Here is a 23041-nt window from a genome sequence, read left to right on the forward strand (position 1 = left end):
AAATTTAACTTTTTACTCAAAATGAATCCTCATGTTTCAGATAAGAAACATTTTTACTGTCAACAAACACTTATTTTCTCATTATCTACAAAACCTATTTAGTGACATTATCGATGACTCGATTTATTAAATGGACCATATAACGATAAATTAAATCATGTAAGTTTAAGTGAAAAAATTCCAATTAAAATCATTGATTACTCTGATAATTTGTTCATTGAAAAATAAGCTCAAGCGGTTATTTATTAATAATTAACCCATTTAAAACTAAGGATAATTTCCTTTGCTTAAATTTGATAAAATTTTATTGATTTCCATGCTAAAATGCCATTAATCCAGTTCGAAAAGAATCTTTTCTAAAATTCTATTGGAAGGCATTAAATTTTGATTTTTCCAAATGGGAGGATTATTTGAGATAAAAAAAAAAAAAAAAATCTAAAACGACATTCCCTAAAACCTTGCAAATGATAAATAACCATTGATATAACTACTAACATGTCCAATCTATTCAAAAACACCAACATCTAAAAAAACAAAAAAAAAAAACAAACAAAAACCATGTAAGTGTCCTCACTAGGGCCCAATCCTCATCAACCTGGAAATCTAATATTTTGAGCAAATTGAGTACTCCCGTGAAGAATAAAAAAAATAAAATTCAAATGGTGGTAAAATGATGCCTTTGGATATTTTTTTTATCTCTAATATCATTTAATAAAACATTTTAAGGGATTCTTAGTAAAGCGTGTGTGTGTGTGTGTGTGGGGGGGTCGTTTAGACAATGTTCCCAAAAGGGAACATCGGCTTTAAATGGGTTAAATGTAGGCACCGCCAAAAATGGCCGCAAAATCAAGTTGTTGTTGTTTTTTTAAAACGAAATTACATTTATTAAAATCCATTATTTCTGAGTAACTTTTTTTTTTCCAGAAAGATAAAACCCTGAATTTTATCATATAGAAAACAGAATAATGTAAAACTTTTTCTACTATTTTTAATTAAATTTTAAATGTTAAATTTTCCCAAAAAGTTAACAATTGACATTTTTTGTCTTGCACAAAAAACGTACATAAATATTAAAAAAAAAAAAGGTTTTTGAAATAATTAATTTATTTATTTATTGTCTAACTAAGATTTAGGATGATTTTCTAAGAGAATATGCAAAAATATTATAATATAAGTACCTGGATTTCAAATAATTCCACTTCTTCATATAGGTAACCAGTTATTTCGCGTCGATCTAGAGTCTAGATCAACACTGTTTACGTTTGTGTTTGATAAGAAGCAAACTATGGACGACCAAACAGGCCAAAATAACTTATTTTTCAGTGACGAAAATTTCAATGTATTATTAAGCTGAGGCTGGCCAGTACCAGATGGGTGACCATTTGTATGAGTTTGGTTTTTAATGTGTATGTGTGTGGGGGCCAGACTCTCCAAAATGGGGGGGGGGGCAATTTAAAGCAGAATAAAAAAAAATTATTTCAGCGCGTTTGGTCCACCGTAATCGAAAGGCGGCAAACGTTTTCAAACGAGATCGAAAAAAATGATGCTATTTTTAACACAAAGGGCACAATATTTATCGAATTTTTTTTTTGTATCGATTCTTCAAAGCATGCCCTGTTTAATAATGGTCATGCATTATTCGGCTCGCTAAAAAAAAATTAATTTATTTATCAAAGATTTTAAAATGGCTTTTTTCGTATAAATAATAAAAAAATTTTTTTTTTGTTTTGCTTAACTTAAATTAATTATTTTACTTAACATATTCACCGAATTTCACACTTCAAAACTTAAAAGCGGGATAATTAAACACAATCGAAGTTCTGATATTCAGACGTCAAAATAAGGTATGCAAACAATTTTTTTTTTTTTTTTTAATCTATAATTCTGTCCCTTACAACAACACAATATGTTGAGTTCAGTTTCAGATGATTATTTTAAGCATATTTGTTCCCACTTCAAAACCAGGGGGGGGGGTTGTAAGCAAATATATATATATATATATAAATATCGTTTATAAAAAATAAGTACACTGTTATAAAAGTTCATTCTTCTCTTAATAATCGCTGAAAATTTCGTATTGATCGGATAATTACCTGATTTTTGGTAGATTTTTAAAAAGACGGTCCGTCAAAAAATACTGACCTGCCCCCCCCCCTTCAGTTTTGGTGGTGCCTAGTTAAATGGAATACAGCGAGTGGGATACAAATTCTGTCTTTTTCTTTTTTTTTTTTTACAATGTTGCCCACCCGTACATTTTTAAATCAATCGTTAATAGAAATAATCCCCCCCCCCTTTTTTATTTATTTACTTTTTTATTATTATTAATGTCATAGTGATCCTGGAGCTCTTTTTTTTCTTTTTTTTTTTTTAATTTCAGGTATATAAAAAATGTATGTTTCTGATATTTACACGTTCATGCATACAAGGAAAATATATTGCATTCGAAAATTTCGCGAGAATTGTTATATAAATCACATGAAATATTTTTTTGATAATATATTTTGGTGAAAATATTGAATAAAACAGTGCTTAATTCAATGATAATATCGTTTGTTCGAGAATTTTTTTTTCTTCAAGTTATATTGATTTTATTAACACAGACTTTAGGGGCTTTTTTCGTACTGTTCCTGAAATATTTTTTTTTTTTTAATTAACAGCTACGATGCCTTATTTTCATAAAGAAAACAAACAAATTCATGCGTTTTTTAGTACTTGAAATTAATTTTAGCAAAGGTGTTTCTTGTTTACACAAAATAATACATTTCCTCCAAGGTAAAAAAAAAAAAAAAAAAAAAAAAATGGCTTCATTATATTCTGTAATCGTCAATTAATAAATCGTGAAAATTTCATAAAAATTGGTTGATTTCCTAAATTTTGGTGAATTTAAGTGAAGGGAGGGGCCAAAATGTTTGTACATTTTGGGGATCAGTCAGACATTTTGCACATCCTATACATTTTATTTTTTTTTAATGATATTGTGTGTCTGTAATTAAAAGTACGTCACTACCTAAGCAAGCTACTTTAGTTTTGAACGTTTCACGTCAGATGATTTTATTAATTTTAAATCCTGAAATCCTGTAGTATAGTCACCGTTATATTTATTGATGGGTTTTTACCAGTATTTGAATTTTCGATTTTTGAGCGATTGTTTAGGCTTTCTCGATGACCGTCTAATGTCAGCCATTTTTTTTTCTTGTTCTATCTTTAGACTCGGCTCGTGTTTCAAACTAAATAAACGCTTTAAAAAAAGGTTAAAAGGCAAAAACTTATCAACGTAAATCGGAGATTAACTTATCTTGCTTTTGGTAATATTTGTTATATGTTGGCTTTATTTATGTATTTTCAATTTTTTAAAGATCACTTTTTCGTTTTGTTGTCTATAAATGTCATGAAATTAAAATGAACATTTTGTATAAGTGTTCGGCGGAAATTTGAATATGATCTTAAAGCTTTATAATTTTTTAAATATAAATTCGAAAGGTGCTTATGTAGAATAATACGGACCGTGTACTTTTTAAGATAGGATTTTCAAGTTAAATTCAAGTTTTTACGGTATTTTTTGTTTATTTGTTAGGTGAAAGTACAGACTAGTTACAAAATGTCCCGCGCTACCCACGCTAAGACTGGTTTTCTAAGTAATAGCGTAATTTTTGCACGCTCTGTATTTTTTTTTCCTTTTTAGCTCTTGGTCACCCCTAATACGGCATATCGCCACTTGGACGTAAAAGGCTACTATTTGGGACCATGCCTAGGAAAGATTACAAGATGCCAGTTTACGTTACATTTAAACTTCTGAATATCAGTACAGCCAGGGAAGCAGGCAGCAGGAAAGGAATTCCAAAGTGTACCTGTTCGCGGGAAGAAACTACTAGAGTAGAAAGCTTTTTAGCATTTAGTGACCGCAACACTCAACAGTGAAAGGTGAAAATTTGTTGCTAAACGGGTTTTTCAGACATATGTATTTCGAGGGGGCACAAGTGCAGCGAGTTCATCAGAGCACATTCCATTAAAATATTTGTAAAACAGGCACAAAGATTCACCATTGCGGCGATAGGACAGGGGTTGGAGCTTAGTTGACAATGTGGGACCTGTTAGGTTGAAAACTTTTTTTCTGGACCCTATCCAAGATATGTACGTCGAATCCCTTCCAAGTGCAACGAGTTCATCAGAGCACATTCCATTAATTCTGCATAAGTACGGAAAAGAATTTTTGGCTAGAACTAAAGTTGAGGAGGTCAAATGCCCCCCACCCCACCCCCTCAGCTGAGTAAAAACGGCATTTCTAGTGAGGAACGCTATTTTGGAAAAGAAAAACAATATCTACATTTTTTTTTTTCTGGAAGAGATTTAATCTCTTATTACTTTTGCATATATTAATACTTTAACATGGAGGTGATTTAATTGTTAACGACACTGACTGACGACCTGGCTGTTCCAAGTTCGAATCCAGTTCGTCCCACAAAATTCACTTTCACTTTGGATGTTGGCAACCATCACATGGTGTCTCTCCCGTAAGTACCCGATATCTTTCTGGAAATAATTCTGACCATAAAAATATCGGGGTAACCAATGCCAACAACAGAATTTTTGGATTCATACGAAATGGTGATGAATAGTTTCACAAATCACATTGGCGCACTGGTTCCCCATCAGATCGCTGAAGTTAAGCAACATTGAGCCTGGTCAATATTAAAGTGGGTGACCATTTGGGAATTTCAAGTGCTGTATGTGATTTCTGCTTATATCTTTATTGTTTCCACTCAGTCTTGGGCCTCTCCTTGCCATTTGACCTATGCAGTGGCAGTGCCCATTCAGGAGAGGTCTGGTCGGAGATTGCGCAACCTTCCCTCACAATTACACGCACAGCTATCCTTATAAGGGCATCCATTGTCTCTTGAGACAGGACGGAGCATCGCAGTTTCACAAAATATCTAGAGGTTTGTTGAAAGTTTTTATAATTTAAGTGTATGTTGCTTGTTTTTGTCCTCTTTAAAAACGGTATTTATCGAAAGAGTCACTACTCTACAAAAGAACTGTTTTTTTTTTCTTTTTTGGTAGTTTTCCACTGGAAACCAGAGTTCATAGCAACTATTTTTTTTTGTTAGAACGTGTTGTTTACAGTCATCCCGTTATTTTAGCTTTGCTTGTAAATTGCCAAGCACATGTTGCCGGCTTCAATTTGTTCACTACGGCATGAAATCTATTATAGGTTTACGTTTCATTTAAACTCGACAAGGAAACGCTAACCGTCCTCCTGCTTTCTTATTCTTTGACACGATAGAGGCACTGGATTTTTTTTTTCTTGTTTGGTTGAACCATGATTGAATCTTGCCTTTTTAAAACTGACATTATTAATTCGTCAGTTTAAAGGCTTCAAAATTACTTTCGAATCGTCACGATTATTCGTGATGATTCGAAAGTAATTTTACACTGTGCATTTTATTTTATTTTTTTTTTTACTCTTGACTCGCAGCTTATCAAGGCCCGGAGGCCACGCTAAGATAAGGGTTGGTTGGTGTCAGATGAGACGATTGATGCCTCTGTTCAATTTCTAAAGACAAATGATACCCCCTGTAAGGGCAGCTGCGCGTGTAATTGTAAGGCAAGAGTTGCGCAATTCCAAAACACACCTCTGCTGAATCGGAACTGTTTGAGTCAAGTGACGAACTACAAGCACTTGTACACCCTCGTAGTAATTACCTCCGACAAACAGCAAAATCCCACCCCTACACTAGCAGTGTCAGAAATTTCGTGAAAATAGTGAATAATTCCACCCCATCTTTCCAAGCTTATAACTCCTCGAAAAATGTAATTCAAGCCCTAATTTTTTTTTTCAATTAAAGGAGTAAGGACCAAGGTTTTATTTAAAAAAAAAACAAAACAAAACAATGTGTTTTTTTTTTTTTAAAAAGGTTTTAAACTTCGGACTTTACAGGTAAATTTCTAAAAAACTGATTTTTTTTTTGTTTTAAATTTGAATATATTATTTATTGACCTTTTCTCTTCAATTTGTGATATATAAACCTATTAAACATAAATTAATTATTTACTTTTTAATAGACATTTCAAAATGAGAGGCGTAAATTATTCGACCCCCTATCTTTCTAAGCTTATAACTCCTCGAAAAATGTAATTCAAGCCCTAATTTTTTTTTCAATTAAAGGAGCAAGGACCAAGGTTTCATTAAAAAAAAAAAAAAAAGACAAAAAGAAAAAATGTGTTCTTATAAAATAAGGTTTTAAACTTCGGACTTTACAGGTAAATTTCTAAAAAACTGATTTTTTTTTTTGTTTTAAATTTGAATATATTATTTATTGACCTTTTCTCTTCAATTTGTGATATATAAACCTATTAAACATAAATTAATTATTTACTTTTTAATAGACATTTCAAAATGGGGGGGGCGTGAAAATGGGGGGGCGTGAAAATGGGGGGGCGTGAATTTAAAAAAAACGTTTGTCTAAAATATTATATTCGGTTTATTGGAAAGAACATAAAATTTCACATTGACCCTGAAAATATCGTAAAAATAGAATCAATAGAAAAATTTTGATAGATTTTTAAAATTTAAAAATTTAAAAATATTGAGTTTAAAAATTGAAAAATATTGAGTTCGGAAAATTCATTACTGTTTTAAAAAAAAAATAAAAATATTTTTATTACTTTTAAAACAACTGTAATAGTTTATTTTGGAAGTATAATCCATAAAGAAAATAAATAACCCACTTTTAACAGAGAAATTACGAGATTTTTATATTGTATTCGCAGTTTCGTGTTAGGGGTGTCAAAAATTCCTACAAAAATTCTGATACTGCTACCCCTACACAGTACAAGATCCCTAGATCTAATCCAATAGTTTCTTCTCCAGAACTTCTAGACTTTTGAATTCCCTTCCGGGATTCTGCTTTCCCAACTGTACTGACATACAGAAGTTCAAGTGTAATGTGAACAGACATCTTACTGCTCATTTCCTGCAACTTATGTCCCCGATAGTAGCCCCCCTACACCAAAGTGTCGCTGTTTGGGGTGAAAAAGAAAAAAAAAAAAAAGTTCAGGACGACCAGAAACAATGCCGAGATAAGTGTCGAGCACAGACAGAACCTGAAAGTCCCAAATAGTCACCCATTTAGTACTGACCAGGTTCAGCGTTGCTTAATTTCCGTGATCCAGCAGGAACCGGTGTGTCAATGTGATTATACTGTACTTTGATGAGACAACATCGTGATGATAGAGGACTTGAAAACGACTCTGTTGTAGTCAGCTGGGAAGTAGTCCCGCGGTATTGTGTTCCACAGACGAGCAGGGTTTTTTTTATTTTTTTTTTTTTATAGAAGTGTCTGACTTTATTTACTACTGTGACCATTCAAGAATAATTTCGAAACTGATTTTTTTACATATTGCGTATTACATATTGAAAACTTGTTAAAAAATATTCTTTGGCGAACGTTACTAATGGCGGCATAAATTATTTAAAAGGAAATGCAGTTGAGAAATTAAAAACACTTGTTTTGATTTACCTACTCATTTGTGATGTATTTGTGGTAAAATATTTAATAGAAGTTACCGTAATTATTAGTTGTGAATAAAGTAATAAGAAATTAAACATTTTGGTATTTCAGGAGTTAAAGTACCGGGTCGGAAAAGACTGAGGTATATAAAATGAAGAAGCCGGACTTTTATCTTAATCCCGTCTTCGCCGGCTCGGCACTCGTTCCCTGGGCACCAAAAATCAAGTCTAGACGGTTCCTGAAATGGCTTAGACTGGTCTGGTGCAGTTCTAGCAGGGCCACCCTCCCAAGCTTTGCCGTTTCTCCTACGGATGAATGCGCTAACGAGGTTGTTCATCCCCCCCCCCCCCGGGTAAGAGTGCTCCTCCTAGAGGGCGCTGACTTTTCGTCGATCTAAATAAAACGAAAATAGAGTGCAGTCTATTTTTAGAAATTACTCACTTTTTATAATGTTATTTTAAAAATAAATTTCCCTTAAATTTAGTCTCTGCCAATTAGAGGTTTTCATCGGCACCAAAGCCAACAGCTTAGGCCAGGGGTCTCCAAATTATGGCCCGTGGGCCGCATCCGGCCTATCTTTAATCCACCAAGCTCTTATGGAAAACGGAAAAATATTCAGTAAAAAAAAAAAAAAAAAAAAATTGAAACGTGTGAAAATAGTGTAGTGTTTTTCTTTTTTGTTCAGAAAATGATTAAAGGAATGAGGTTTTGAAGAAGATGTTTCACTAAAAAGCAAACTTAATAAGCAAAAAAAGTATAAAACACATCCATCTTTTTTATTTATTTATTTATTTTTTTATTTATTTTTTTTTTGGAAGCTAAGTTAGCAATATGGCCTTCCCTCCGTTCGAAGGCCTTGAAAACCCCTGGTCTACAGAATTGTTGAAATGACGTGTGTTGACTGAGGTATGGCTTTGGTCTCGTTCAATTCTAGGAGGTCCACCATTCCAGGCTTTGTTTTCTCTTTGAGAAGGGTTTAGTTTATTGTTAATCGCCTGAGTCGATCCTACCGGGGAATGCCGGCGGGGCTTCCCAGGCCTTTTTTTTTTTTTTTTTTTTTTTTGTTGACCAGAGTGCTCTTCCTCTTGGGCGTTGACTTTTCAAATACCATTTTTCGACCCTTGTGTCGCATTATCCCACCTTGGGAGGGAAATAACTGAATTTAGTTTCCTATGCTATCTGGTCCGAAAGTGTGTGATCATACTACGTTAAAATATTTGTTTAGAAAAATGATCCATCGCCATAAAAGGTACCTTTTTTCTTTTTTTTAAATTACTATTTCCAAGTTGTTTGCATATAAGCAGCTAAAAAGTAGAATATTACTTGTTATTTTTTTAGTCCGTGAGAAATTTACCCTTCAATGCTTATGCCAAAGAAATATTTTTGAGAAAACGATCACTACCAAATATTTCATAGTACGTGATTCATTCCAAATTCCGCATAGCTACACATACCTGTAAGAAAAAAATAACCCAATTATTATTTTCTTTCGAGTCACATAGCGAGATTAACGTCATCACACGTACTCTTTCTTTCTCTCTCTCTCTCTCTCTCTCTCTCTCTCTCTCTATATATATATATATATATATATATATATATATATATATATATATATATATATATATATACACTGTGTAAGCAAAAACAAGACTTCAAAACAAGGTGTTGGTGGCAACAAAAAGTGTATTTCAATTTACGTTACAATTGTTTCCATGTTCATTTTCCGTAACCACAACAAAGATAGATGTTACTCGCATGCCTTTCTAGCTAGGGATTTCCCCTTCCTTCCTTCTCTTCAAAAAATGCCCTATCGCCAAAAGTGTGCTTATTCATAAAGTCTGAAGAAATGCTGGTTTTGAAATTTTTCAAACGACATAATGCTTGAAATTGTCGAACTGGACATGGAAACAATTGTAACGTAAATTAAAATACACTTTTTGTTGCCACCAACACCTTGTTTTGAAGTCTTGCTTTTGCTTACGCGGTATATTAATGCTCAATTATAAAATTTAATAATTTTGTTGCTTACTCTTTAAGTCAACCATTTTGGCCTAAAACTCATTGGTATATGAAAATTTACTGAATTTCACGAACTCAGTATAATTACATATACGTCTCTCTCTCTCTCTCTCTTATATATATATATATATATATATATATATATATATATATATATATATATATATATATATATGCCAATGGCCTATACCCAAAATGTAAAAACATTTTAATCTTTCCATTCACTTAAAAATTCACCAAAATTAAAAAGAATCAACCAATGTTAATGAAATTTTAAATATTAGGTGGGTGCAAAAATAATGTTTTTTTTGACGTTCAACTTCATGTCAAAAGACATTATTTTTAAACCAACCTAATATTAATTAACGATCACGGAATGTAATATACTATTTTTTTTTTTCTTTTTATAAATACTACTAGCTGGTCATACAATTAATTTATGCAGATTGCGTATGTATTAATATAGAATCAATCCTCTATTGAATATTATATACAAGTTAGAAAAAGCATTTCATCCAAGGCATGAAAATTGTTAAACAAAATGTTTTTACTATAGGCTTTAAAAATAAAGGTACAAGATTCAATTTGAAATTTATTTATCTTCAAAGTGCACTTTTATTAATTTTACAAAGTAAGGTATAAAAATTTGATTTAAATTAAATAAAAAAATTTCCTTGGATTTATTTTATGCAATGTATATTTTGTTGCCCTTTAAAAAAAATCATTGAAAATTTTATATCTAGATGCTAGATGAAAGACAGTGTTTTTAAATTGCAACAGAATGTACATTACATAAAATAAATCCAAGGTAATTTTTTTATTCAATTTAAATTAATTATCTGTGTATAGATACTCCCTCAGACATTTGTTTATTAAAATGGTCCTGTGGCGATGGAAGTCATTTTTGGGCTCGTGTCTGAGGGAGTGGCACTCGTGTTACAAGACGTTGCAATTATCATATATGCCTACCTGAAACTTTTGACAGAGGCGGCGGATTTTCACGAGATCGGTATCGTTTTGAAGCTTGACCCTTCGGATGACAAATATCGAAAAATTGGCTAAAAACATTAATTCCTTCACATTCAAGTGGGCACTTTTCTACAGGGAGGGGTCGCTTTTTTTGCCGATATTTTTGAAAGTCATTCCCTCTTTTCGATTGACTAGCCTTAATTTAAATCTTCACCACTTCCGGTTTGACAATGGATGCAACGGCAAAGATGTCACATTTTTTTTTTTTTTTCACATTCTTTTCCTTCTTCACGGTACAGGTTCGAGCCTTTTTTTTTTTCCTCAACACACATCTCCAAACACCCAAGCGCCCGGGCATTAATAAATAATTGTTTTAAGTTATTTTTGATGAATAATGTAATTGCTGAAACTTTTAGTCACGTAAGCAAAATAATTTGAAGAAATTGATGCAGTTTGTACAAAAAAACAAAACAAAAAAAAAAATTGAACATTTTAAGAAAATTTTATTTCAAATTCTATATATTGCTATATCTGTCTGGTCGGGCTCCGTAACCAACCAATGTGGCTCTCTCTCTCACCAGACTTCCCTGTCTTCCATCAACTGCCTCAAATCTTCAGGATCACGGTTGGTGTCATATGCAATTTGATGGATGTACGTAGATCTAGATTATCCTATGCTTGTGTATCCATGCCACGGAATCCACAACAATACATTTCTCATCAGCTCTTGATTGGTCCTCTGCCAGTGAGCGGAAAATCGTAAACGTCGCTCCCTGATGGTTGTAGATATAGCAGGTAGGTTGCCATAAAGTTGCTGCTTTGTGGAATGAGCTTGCCAAGATATATTTAACACTGTTTTTAGCATACAGGTGTATGTGCCGTCTAGCTGTCTTTCCAATCTTTTGGTGAGTGTTCATGTCATGCAGTAAACAAAGACAGACTCCACCACTGCTTTGAAGAACTGCCTTTTCAGTTTATCAGTTCCTTGAAGTCCATACTGACTGCATTCAATGCAGCCCATGTTTTTGAGATGCGAATTTCGATATCTCTCTCCATGGAATCTATGTTGCTGTCCAGTTATGTAAACTCAGTGACTTCTTTCAGTGTTGTTCCATCTGGAGCTTTGATCTCGCCCTCCGCATTGAAAGTTATAAACTTTGCGTTATCCGCATTAACGTATAAAGACCAATGTCATTTAAAAGACTTTTCTGAGCTAGAAAAGTCTTTCAAATTCTAAGGAAAAAAATGAACATTTGTAAACAGACATAATCAATAATTTTCAAAAATATTCCAATTAATTAGAATTTCCTTTTTCTTTTTTTTTTTTCTTTTTTTTTTTATTACAAAATTAAATTTAATGAAATTATTGTGTGTTCCTCCAAAAAACAAACAAACAAACACATAAACGTTCTCTTCATTAACCCAAACAGTAACCGTTTCTGTTGACAACGCAAACAAAAACTTCTGGAACTACCATGCTCTGGTTTTTTAGCAAGGAGTAAAGTGTTATACCTGTTCTGGTGCTACACTTTATCTATTCTCAGTTAGGGAAGGTGAAATCCTTCTGGGCTGAGATAATTTAAATTTTTGTCCTAATCCAAGATAACTTTTCTTTGGGAGGTTGGATTTCACCCACATTAAAACTGACCTTATGTCTAACTCTGCCGTCATCAGGGGTAAGCAAAAGGGTAAAAAAATGTATTGTCCTACAAAAAAAAAAATTCAATATCCTGTATTATTTGGATTTATTGGACTATTGTTCTCATCTTTTCACAACGTTTCGATCGATGTAACATCCAACCATCTTCAAGTCTATTTTGTCGAACTTTGAAATATTTGTCAAACTCTGGAATTTGGACAGGATTTCAAACAGGACCCTTTATTTAATTCATGGGGGTACCATGCTCTTGCTATAAGGACCTGTGACGCAGTAGTTAGTATACTTGGAAAAATCAATTGTAAAAATGACCTTCTCCTGAAGGTTCAATTCTCAGTGTGAGCGACCGAAAAATACAATTCCGAATTACTTAGGATCTCTATCCAGTCACGGCTGACAGAACGAGAACATGCGACTCCCGTGAAGTAAATAAAGGGTTCTGCTCAAAATTTCGTCCAGATTCCCAAGTTCAACAGAAACCTTCCCCGAGTTCGATAAGATACACCTGAAGAAGGTCAGAGGTTGTATCGAGCGAAACGTTGTGGAAATGACATTGAAGATGAGAACAGTAGTTCAATGAATCCAAATAATATGAACAACGAATCCTCATCTCAAAAATTCAAAGACGTAATTCAGTATTCATTTTTTAAAAATTAAAAAAAAATTTTTTTTAGAAAACTTAAAATATCAAAAACCGAAAAAAAAGCACATATGATTATCATCGTTATTCAACAAGAGTTAAGCGAACTTTTGTACTAAAAAAAAAGAAAGTATTTTTAAAATTAGATTGTGTAATATTGTAAAAGCTAAGGCTACACCTGGAATCATTTTCTATCGGTTGACACAAACTCCAATATCGATGAAAAGATGTTTTTATTCGAAAATCGATTCTACTATTTGTTAACTGTGCAAACGTTAGAGTTGGTGCATTCTTTAGCAGTTGCATGAGTGCTCAAGGCCATCGGGATTGAAACCGCCATCTTTACAATTATAAACATTCACCGAACAGCTGGATAGCGTACAAACTACCAAAGGAAGCCGAACGAATTTAATAACATTCTTTTTTTTTTCTTTTTTTTTTTTTAGACAATAAAAAAGAAAAGTTTGTTTTCCTGTGGGGACAAACATGTGAATAGATGATTTTGTTATATATGAGGGGGGGGGGTACTCGGCGTTGCCCAGGTGTTTGTAGGTATGTTGGGGGGTAGATTAAAAACAAAACCCTGGTGTTTGGAGGTGTAAAAGGAAAAAAAATTTTTGGTAGGAAAGTAGGCTCGAACTCGAAGCGTTGACGCGAAGGTGGAAAAGAAAGGGGGGGGGGGAACGTGACATCTAACCCGCTCGGCGACGAGGGGAGAGGAAGTGAAAACTTAATTTAATGCTTATAAAGTTGACAGGTGCGCAATTTAATGATAATGAGGTCAAACATATTTGGCAGTTAAGTTTTGCTGCGAGGCAGTTTTTCTTTCCCCAACTTTAGCTGTTTGTTTACCCAAGATAAAACATGGGGGTGTCCATTTGAAAAGCAATTGTCTGATATGACGATTTTGCCGCATTGATCAAAGCCGATTTGCTTTGTGGACGTCCTTGCCACGAATGCCAGGGAATTGATGGTGCGACTTCAGTTTCGCTTTTTTATACTGAAAAGCGAAACAAAGTTGCTGCGATCGAAAAAATCTTGAAAATAGCGCATAAAAGTCGGGCGAATTAACGATAGATGTGACCTCCGTTCATAACTCGTAGATATTATGATTTAGACAGTATATAAAAAGTTTTAAGGAGTGACCCGACCGAGCGCCCCCCCCCCCAAAAAAAAAAACCCTTGCCGGACATGTCTACACACACACACACACACATTTTGCCTTATATATATATATATATATATATATATATATATATATATATATATTTTTTTTACTACTTTTGAAAAATTTATTTCTGAAAAAATACAAAAATAAATTCGGCGCTAGGCCATTCAAAAGCGTGTGGTTATGGGGGAGATTGTAAGGTCATCATTGTGACTGTATCTTTTATATGTTTATAATCTTCCTAGTTTGAATCCTCAGTAACCAAAATACCACATTCACTCCAGGGCTCGTTCTACTGAAGATTCCCAAATCTATTTAAAAAAAAAAAAATTAAAATAAAATTAAATATGAACAAGCATGAATAAATAATTCAAATTTCCCATTACTGTAGCTCTATAGATTTTTTTTGTATTTCCAGGCAGTTTCATAGCTCAATTCGTTCAACTTCTGGTGGGTTGGTTTAGTAACATGCAGGTGGGCATTGTGGTGGAGGAGGATTGGGCCTTTTCTGTTGATTAATGCTGGGTGTTGTTGTAAAAGTTTCTGATGCATTTCATCCATTTGTTGACAGTACTTCTCCATCGTAATGGTTTCACCTGCATTAAAAAAAAAAAAACTAATGGATGAGACCGTTCATAGATCACCAGACAGTCAGCATGACCTTTTTTGTTTCAACTCTGGCTTCAGGAAGTGTTGTGGAGCTTCATCGGCATTTAGCCACTGAACTGAGCGTCGCTGGTTATCGTAAAGAACTTACTTTTCATCACAAGTTACAACCTGACGGTCGAGAAATGAGCCCTTCTTGTTGCATAAAAGAAGGGAAGAAAGGAAGATGACACTTCATAACATTGTTTCTTTTGGTTGTCGTTCAATTCGTGAGGAATCCACTTATCAAGTCTTTTGTATTTCCAATCTCTCTCAAGTGGTTAGAAATCGTCGTATACATTACGTCCAATTCAAAAGCAAGTTCTCAAACAGTTCTGCATGGATTGGCTTCGACTAAGGCTCTTAATTGATCATTGTCAACATACGATTGCTAACCATCTTCATATCTCTTGTGGCCGCCACGAAATTTCTTGAACCTTTATTGTACTGTGCGTTCAGTAGTGGTTCCTGGGGCAAAAGCTTCATTGATATTGCGAGCTTTTTGGCCTTGCTTGAATTGAAATAATAAAAAATTGTGCGAAGTTGCTTCTTTTTTTCATCTTGTATTCAACGTTCTGAAAAGACAACGATTGTTATTGAAACGGTTAGATCGAGCGAAAAACGGTTTTTAAAATCATATGTAAAGTAAAGGCATTAAATGACGAAAATTATTTGAAAATTCGTCATTTGAAATCAAAATAAAAAAAACATTCTATAAGAACTTTCTTCTCAACCTAATATTTACCTGTTCTCTGACATGAGGACAAAGTTAGGCTATTTCTTTTTTTTCCTTTTTTCTTTTTTCCCCTTTTCTTTTTTCTTTTTCCCCTTTTCTTTTCTTTTTTTTTCTTTTTTTTTCTTTTTTTTTTTTTCTTTTTTTTCTTTTTTTTCTTTTTTTTCTTTTTTTTCTTTTTCTTTTTTTTCTTTTTCTTTTTTTCTTTTTCTTTTTTTTCTTTTTTTTCTTTTTCTTTTTTTCTTTTTTTCTTTTTCTTTTTTTTCTTTTTCTTTTTTTCTTTTTCTTTTTTTTCTTCTTTTTTTTTTCTTTTTTTTTCTTTTTTTTCTTTTTCTTTTTTTTTCTTTTTATTTCTTTTTTTTCTCTTTTTTCTTTTTTTCTGTTTTTTCTTTTCTTTTCTTATTTTTCTTTTGTTTTTTCTTTTCTTTTTTGTCTTTTCCTTTTTATTTTGTCTTTTTCCTTTTTTCCACTTTTTTCTCTTTTTCTTTTTCTTTTTCTCTTTTTCTTTTTTCTTTCTTTTTCTTTTTTCTTTTTTCTTTTCTTTTTTTCTTTTTCCTTTTTTTCTTTTTTCTTTTTCTTTTTTTCTTTCTTTTTTCTTTTCTTTTTCTCTTTCTTTTTTCTTTTTCTTTTTCTTTTTTCTACTTTTTCTTTTTCTTTTTTCTACTTTTTCTTTTTTCTACTTTTTCTTTTTCTTCTTTCTTTTTCTTTTTTCTTTTTCTTTTTCTTTTTTCTTTTTCTTTTTCTTTTTTTCTTTTTCTTTTCTTTTTTCTTTTCTTTTTCTTTTTTCTTTTTTCTTTTTCTTTTCTTTTTTCTCTTCTCTTTTTTCTTTTCTCTTTAATGTGTCTAAAATCTACTTCTCCAAAAAAGAGCAAAAGAAAAAACACATGTTAGTATAGAAAAACTGACCGCTTCTCTGACCAAACTGATTCTACATTCTGATCTTATCTTGAAGGTTGGACAATAGTATTTTGCATTTTGGATCAGATGAGATTTAAAAAAAAATTTCTTTTCATTGAGACTGTCTTACTATTAAAAATGGTCCTCAGAGTTACATTTGCTAACATCTGTTGCGAATTGGTGATGGCTGTCACATGTCTGTTTTTGTTGTAGCTTTGAACATGGCGGTCGGCTTGCACATGACCGAACAAGTTTCTTTTATTCTGAAACGTTTCTTTTCTTTTTAATTGAATGAATATATCGATTTAAAAAAAAGAAAACGAAACAATAATGAAAATGTTTACATGATGGGTTTTCATGAGTCAGATAATACATCCATCTTTTCCTTCTTTTTGTCTCTTTGAAGCATCGGGTGAGTCGACGGTTTCCCTACTTCTTTACACAATCTTTTACATTATCGTTGAACTCTGCAAGATCTTTCAATCTGCATAGGTAGAATAGTAGAAGGCGGGGAAGGCAGTTTTACTCAGATCTTATACTTTGAAACTATAGACATAACTTCTGGAGAATTTGAAGAAATTAAATCTGATTTCTCTCAAGAAATGAGTTTAAATAAACATTATTAACCAGCTTGTACAGCACAATCACGTTGACACACCGGTTCTCGGCAGATCACCGAAGTTAAGCAACGTTGAGCCTGGCCAGTACCAGATGGGTGACCATCTGGGAAGACTAGGCGCTGTATGTACCTTCTGGGAAGGTTGGACATGGGGCCAGTACCCGCACCCTGTAAAAAGAACTCCTCGCTACAAAAACATCTACAAAAAAATGTTGTAGATGGCCTATGCCCCTCCAGGGGCTCAAGGGCTATGGATTAACCAGCCTGCTACATATGATATAGCCATGTGTAACTTCAGGAGGAAGGAGAGATGAACCTCCATCCTCCAATATATATATATATATATATAAAGGAGATTAGAATAATAGTCTAAAGAGCTAAGTGTATTTTAATGTAATAGTGAAATTACTAGTTTAATTAAAATACAGGAAATGCTCGTTGTAATTTAGATATATAATAAGCTCGATAGTTAAATGTCCTAGAGCTAATTCAATATTAAGTAATGTGATTTATAATTTAAAAGTTTTAAAATTTTTTAAATTTAAAAATCAAAATTTAATTAATTAAATTACCTGTTCTCTGACATGAGGACAAAGTTATATATATATTAGTTATGATTCCAATATTTTTCCCCGATTCCGTGCAAAATTCCCGATTCTGATACAATTACTGATTCCGATTCTTTATAAATCTCTAAGTATTTAAATACAAGATTGTTACTTCCCTCAATTTTCGTAAAAACACGTTCAATATGCAGATATTTTCCTAAACATCAAAATACACTTGTGGTGCTCTATCGATTTTAGCTCGTGACAGTTTAGAAATAGTAGGTGCTGTATATAAGAGAATGTCGACACTTCCCTGCAAGAGCTAACAAAAACTTAACGTAGTCATTTCCTTTAACGGGGATATACATAAGACTGAGGACTGCTTGTGAATTTTATATTCTCATGAAACTTCCTTCTTTGGAAGAAGCTTATTCAACCTGGCTAGGGTGAATGTCGCTCTAATAGTAGTAGTAGTAGATTACTTTTGGTAGGAAAAATCTAATTTATAAAACTCACTGCCTTTCTTCATATTTTCAAACTCTATCTCTTCTGAAATTAAAAGTCGCAGGTGATTGGACTTTTTATGGATCATTCTTTTATGGGTCTTTAGCTGGTTGAAACAGTTTTTACGGGGGCAAAAAATGGGTCAAAATTGAAAAAAATCGTTTAACATTTTGTACATTCATCTTAGTTTAATTTTTAATTTTTAATCAGTTGATATGCGTGTCACGTTGGTACAGTGGTAACGTCACCAGTTCTGAATGCTACAGTTTTGCTTTTGGTTTCGATTCTAGCTGATGGCACCCCAATTTTTTTTTTTTTTTTTTTTTTTTTAAACTTTTGAAATCAAGTCTCTATAATAATATATACGAAATCTGGACAAATTAAAATATCATATTTAAGCGTATTTTACGACCGGACAAAACCGCCCCTTCCCCTTCCGCATGCTATGAAAGGGCGTCCGTGTATAGCATTGTGAATTCAATAAGAAAACTTTGAGTAGTCTTGCTAGTCTCAACCTTCGTACAAATAGACCATTTCATGGGCATGGATGATTCATAGCTGTTATGACTCCAAGTTCAAAGAAATTGAGGAAAGCATGGAAAATGAACAGCCACTGTGTGTGTGTGTGTGTGTGTGTGTGTGTGTGTGTGTGTGTGTGTGTGTGTGTGTGTGTGTGTGTGAGTGAGAGAGAGAGATCTCTTGAGAATTTTTCCAGAGTGCAGGTATTAATGGATGCCTGGTCTGTATTTATTTTCCTTGCTCTTGGCCAAAAGGGTGTTGTTTAATCACGTTATAGGAAACCGAGCAAGGGTTGTCGAGATTTCGGTGAAAAGCCCTCAATCTTCCGAATACAATGCTTCTTTTGAAATTGAGTGGAGGAAGGGGGAGTAAAAGGCGAGAGATGGGTGGGGGGTGTCATCATCATCATTTCAGTTAATCACTCTTTTATACCCAAAGAGCGTTTAAAAAAATCATTAAATACATCTGACCACATTTTTTTTTTTTTTTTTTTTTTTTTTGCATTTATATATCTCACCACGAGGGCAAGTTGGTCAGAAGAAGATTCTGTTGCCTAGCACGAATGGAAACTCTAAGGAATTCAAGTAAAAATAAATCGATATACTGTCAAAAAATTGTTTTTGAAGTTTGTTTGTTCGCGCCAAAACAGAACCATGTGATTGGTCATCAAAAAAGAAATGGTACACGTTACTAAGGTAGTAGTTTTTGCAATGACAATACCAGAGTTCGAATCTCACACAAGTCTAAAGGATACTTTTTAGCTTTGACAATTACAGAACACTTTAAAGATCAATTTGCAGATTATTTCCAACTAGCGGGGGTACCTGGCGTTGCCCGAGTGTTTGTTTCCGGGACGGGAGGGGGGGAAGTTTTAAAAAATGTTATGGTAGGTAAGTAGGAAGGATCAAACCCAGAGTCATGAGTAAAAGTAGGAAAATAAAGTGTGAAAAAAAAAAACAAAAACATCTGCAACGTTAACAGTTCGGCCACCAAGAAAAGTCCATTCCAGTTGTTTAGGAAAAAAAAAAAAAAAAACCCCAGCTACGGTAGGTTGGCGCGAACGTGAAAATATAATGTGAATTGTCCAGCACGCTAACCACTACGCCACAGAGCATTGCAGCTTAGTTTAGTGATTTTAAATAACTTCACATGAAAGAACTGCGAAGCCAAACCGGTGTTCTCTTCTCAACTGCTCCTTGTGAACGATCCCCAAACAGTGTTAAGTGGTGGCAGGGGGAGGAGGAATTTTTTAGAGAGAAAATATTTTACCACTTCCATTGATCTTAACCGATTTTGGCCGTGACTTCTCAGCAGAAAAAGTATAGAAATCTAAGATTATTGAGGAATTTGAGAAATAATAAGCCTATAACACACCTCAGATATTGTTCTGCCGTTTGTGCATATTATATTTGCATGAAATATCTTGATTTTTAATCCTATTAAGGTGAAAATCAGACGGGGGAAAAAATGAGTTCATTTTATTTATATAGAGATTTGGCTCTCACTTAACTCCGCGTTAGTCACATTGGTGCTCAAAACATGGTTAGTCCCATATGATGTTTACATACCCCAATACAAAAATGTTTATAGTGTTATTTTTTTTTAAATATAGTTATCCTGCTCATTCAGCATATATCTACAGTTCCTATTGAACAGTTTGAATTACTTGTATCTTGTTAATATTAATAAAAAATAATACAATAAAATAAATTATAAACAAAGGAAAAATTAAAAAATCTTAGATCACATTTATTTAAAAATACTTACAGGATGCATCAGTTTGTGAAACTTTTTTAATATTCATGATGAACACAAAATGTTTCCATAAATTGAAATAGCAAGAAAAATGACTAGGAGTTCATTACATAAACATTACCTTTCAATCTGATTCACCTCCAAGGAAAACAAGAGATACAACTGCGCTATACCATGTGTGCTATACCCTCGCTGAGTCAGGAGAGTACTAAGAGGGAGGAAAAGAAATAAGTTGCCAACTAGGAATTATGAGCACTTCAGCAAAATTCGAGAGACAAAACGCTCTATGGAGTGTTAACAGCATGCATCCAATTTTTACACGCATGCACAAAAAAAACTGAATGCGCTCTTGTGCAAACTATAAAAAAAACGGCCCATAAAAAATCCAATCATCTGCGACTTTTAAATTCAGAAGAGATAGTTTGAAAATATGAAGACAGACAGACAGAAATAGTGAATTTTATAAATTAGATTTTTCCTGCTAAAAGTAGTCTACTACTACTATTACTATTAGAGCAGCATTCACCCTAGCCAGGTTAAATAAGCTTCCTCCAAAGAAGGAAGTTTCATGGGAATATAAAATTCATACGCAGTCCTCAGTCTTATGTATATCCCCGTTAAGGGAGATGACTACGTTAAGTTTTTGTTAGCTCTTGCAGGGAAGTGTCGACATTCTCATATATATATATATATATATATATATATATATATATATATATATAGCACCTACTGTTTCTAAATTGTCACCCATCTAGTATTGACCAAGCTCAACATTGCTTAACTTCAGTGATCCAACGGTGTGTCACTGTGATATGATGAGCATGTGCGAACATGTGCAAAACTTGTGTCAGTATCTTAGTCAAGCCTACCTACGCCAGAAAAACGAGTTCGTCGATGGAGTTGTTTGGGATCATGTCGGGTTGTGTCAACGGAGTCATTTGGGACCTCACTGGGTCGTGTTGACGGAATTGTTTGGGACTGTGCCAGGTTATGTCAACAGAAGTGTTTAGTATCGTGTCGGGTCGCATCGACGGTGTTGTTCATGTTGAATCGTGTAGACGGAAGCGGTCGATTTGTTTGTTGTTCACTTGACTTGTTCACTATGACTGTTGTAATAGTCGTACTGCCACGTGTGATATTACGTTATATTAATTGGCTTTTTTGGATTATTGATTTTATAAACTTATCGGACGCATTCTGATACAAAACCTACGTAAGAACACTCCCAGACACATTAATTAACTTTATGTAAAATTTCATAAAAAAATCTGCCTAGCCATTTCAGAGTCCATAGAGAACAAATTCTCACACACATACACGCAAAGTTCCTTTTCTATAATAATCGTCTATCTTCAGAATTGAAAAAAAGTTTCGATTATTAATTTTCCATATTCTATTTTGATTTATTGGCTAAAATATTTTCCACGTCATCATATTTTTGAAGAATCAATTGTTGAAAATAAAATACTTTAAATAGTTGCGCGTTCAGTTGTGTAAAATCAGTTGTGAATTTATATATTGATTGCCTTAAAATATTTACAATTCATGGATTTACTTCGATTTTTCTGCTATTTTTTATTAACTTCCAAAAATAGCGATCTTTTTTTCTTTTTTTTTTTTTTTAGATAAAGTAAAAGGAATTAGTCTTGAATTTTTAGCATCAGATATGAAAGAATAATTTTTTACGTCCTTCAAATTTTTTTTTTGTTTCAAATTAAAAAAAAATTTTTTTTTTACGTCCTTCAAATTTTTTTTTTGTTTCAAATTAAAAAAAATTTTTTTTTTTACGTCCTTCAGATTTTTTTGATTTTTTTTTAAAGTCCTTCATAAATCAAAATCGTTTTATTCATAAGTTTTCATTTCTACATAAACTTTAACCATTTTTAGCTTTTCCTTTAAAAGTGATGAGAAGAATACCCGTCCTAGGACGGTTAAAATTATATCTTTGAACACAAATTTTGCACAATTTAAAAAAAAAAAAAAAAAAAAAAAAAAAGGCATAATACTACTAAACCCTATATCTAGAATCGTTAGTAAAGTTAATCACATGAATTTGAATCTAGAAAATGTCTAAAATTCAAGGCTCAAGCTTAAGGGGTCTATAGAGGAAATTGAAATTAAGGAATCTCGCTTGATTGATATCTAATGACTATGGATCAAATTTTATGCAAATCTGAAATATTTAAATTTTCAAATGGAAGGTTGTACCCATATAATGCCCCCCATAAACACCCTTCAAAATACCACAAAGAAACTAAAATTTGGTTAAGATTTATTAATGGATGTCTGATATTGATTATAAATCCTCTTTGAATAACGCTAAATTAAACTAAATATAGCCCACATTTCAATCATTTGTTGCAAACTTTATAATGATCGATTAATTAATTTAGGAGTGAATCCCATACATAGAAATATTTAAATTGTTTTTTTCCCAATTTTCTTATTCTGTTCTAGCTCGTGCCAGACATTCACCCGCTATCTCGTACCTTTTAATGGAAAGATCGTTTTAAAATTCAAACCGTTGCTTTAAATGCAATTGTTTATATGTAACTTTATGTAAATGTTCTATCGATTTTTATATATTATAAAGTTGCGATTTCAAAAAAAATAAAAAAATAAAATAATATATATATATATATATATATATATATGATTTTCAGAATGTGAAAGATTGTATATAATAAATTCCACAGCCAAACAACGTCGCAGCTCACAAGAGCCATGACAGTCAACGAACCGGAAGTCCAAGACTTGAGTTTCGCCCTCATTTGGGCTCATCAGTTAGACATATCCGAACTCAGGATTCGAAACCGGAGTCTCTTGCATGCGAGGCAAGCACTCTACCAACTGAGCAAAC

The 23041-nt window shown here is 32.9% G+C and overlaps 1 protein-coding gene and 1 pseudogene across 5 annotated transcripts in view; both read left to right on the forward strand.

The window, feature by feature from the left end:
• Positions 1-23041, forward strand: part of LOC145263075 (uncharacterized) — a 426101-nt gene that overhangs the window by 23844 nt on the left and 379216 nt on the right. The gene's annotated exons all lie outside the window — the stretch shown is intronic.
• On the forward strand, positions 16868-16984 carry LOC145263514 (5S ribosomal RNA; annotated as a pseudogene).

This window comes from Euprymna scolopes, chromosome 38 (genome assembly GCF_053919585.1).
Source record: "Euprymna scolopes isolate OS-2025 chromosome 38, ASM5391958v1, whole genome shotgun sequence".
NCBI lineage: Eukaryota > Metazoa > Mollusca > Cephalopoda > Sepiida > Sepiolidae > Euprymna > Euprymna scolopes.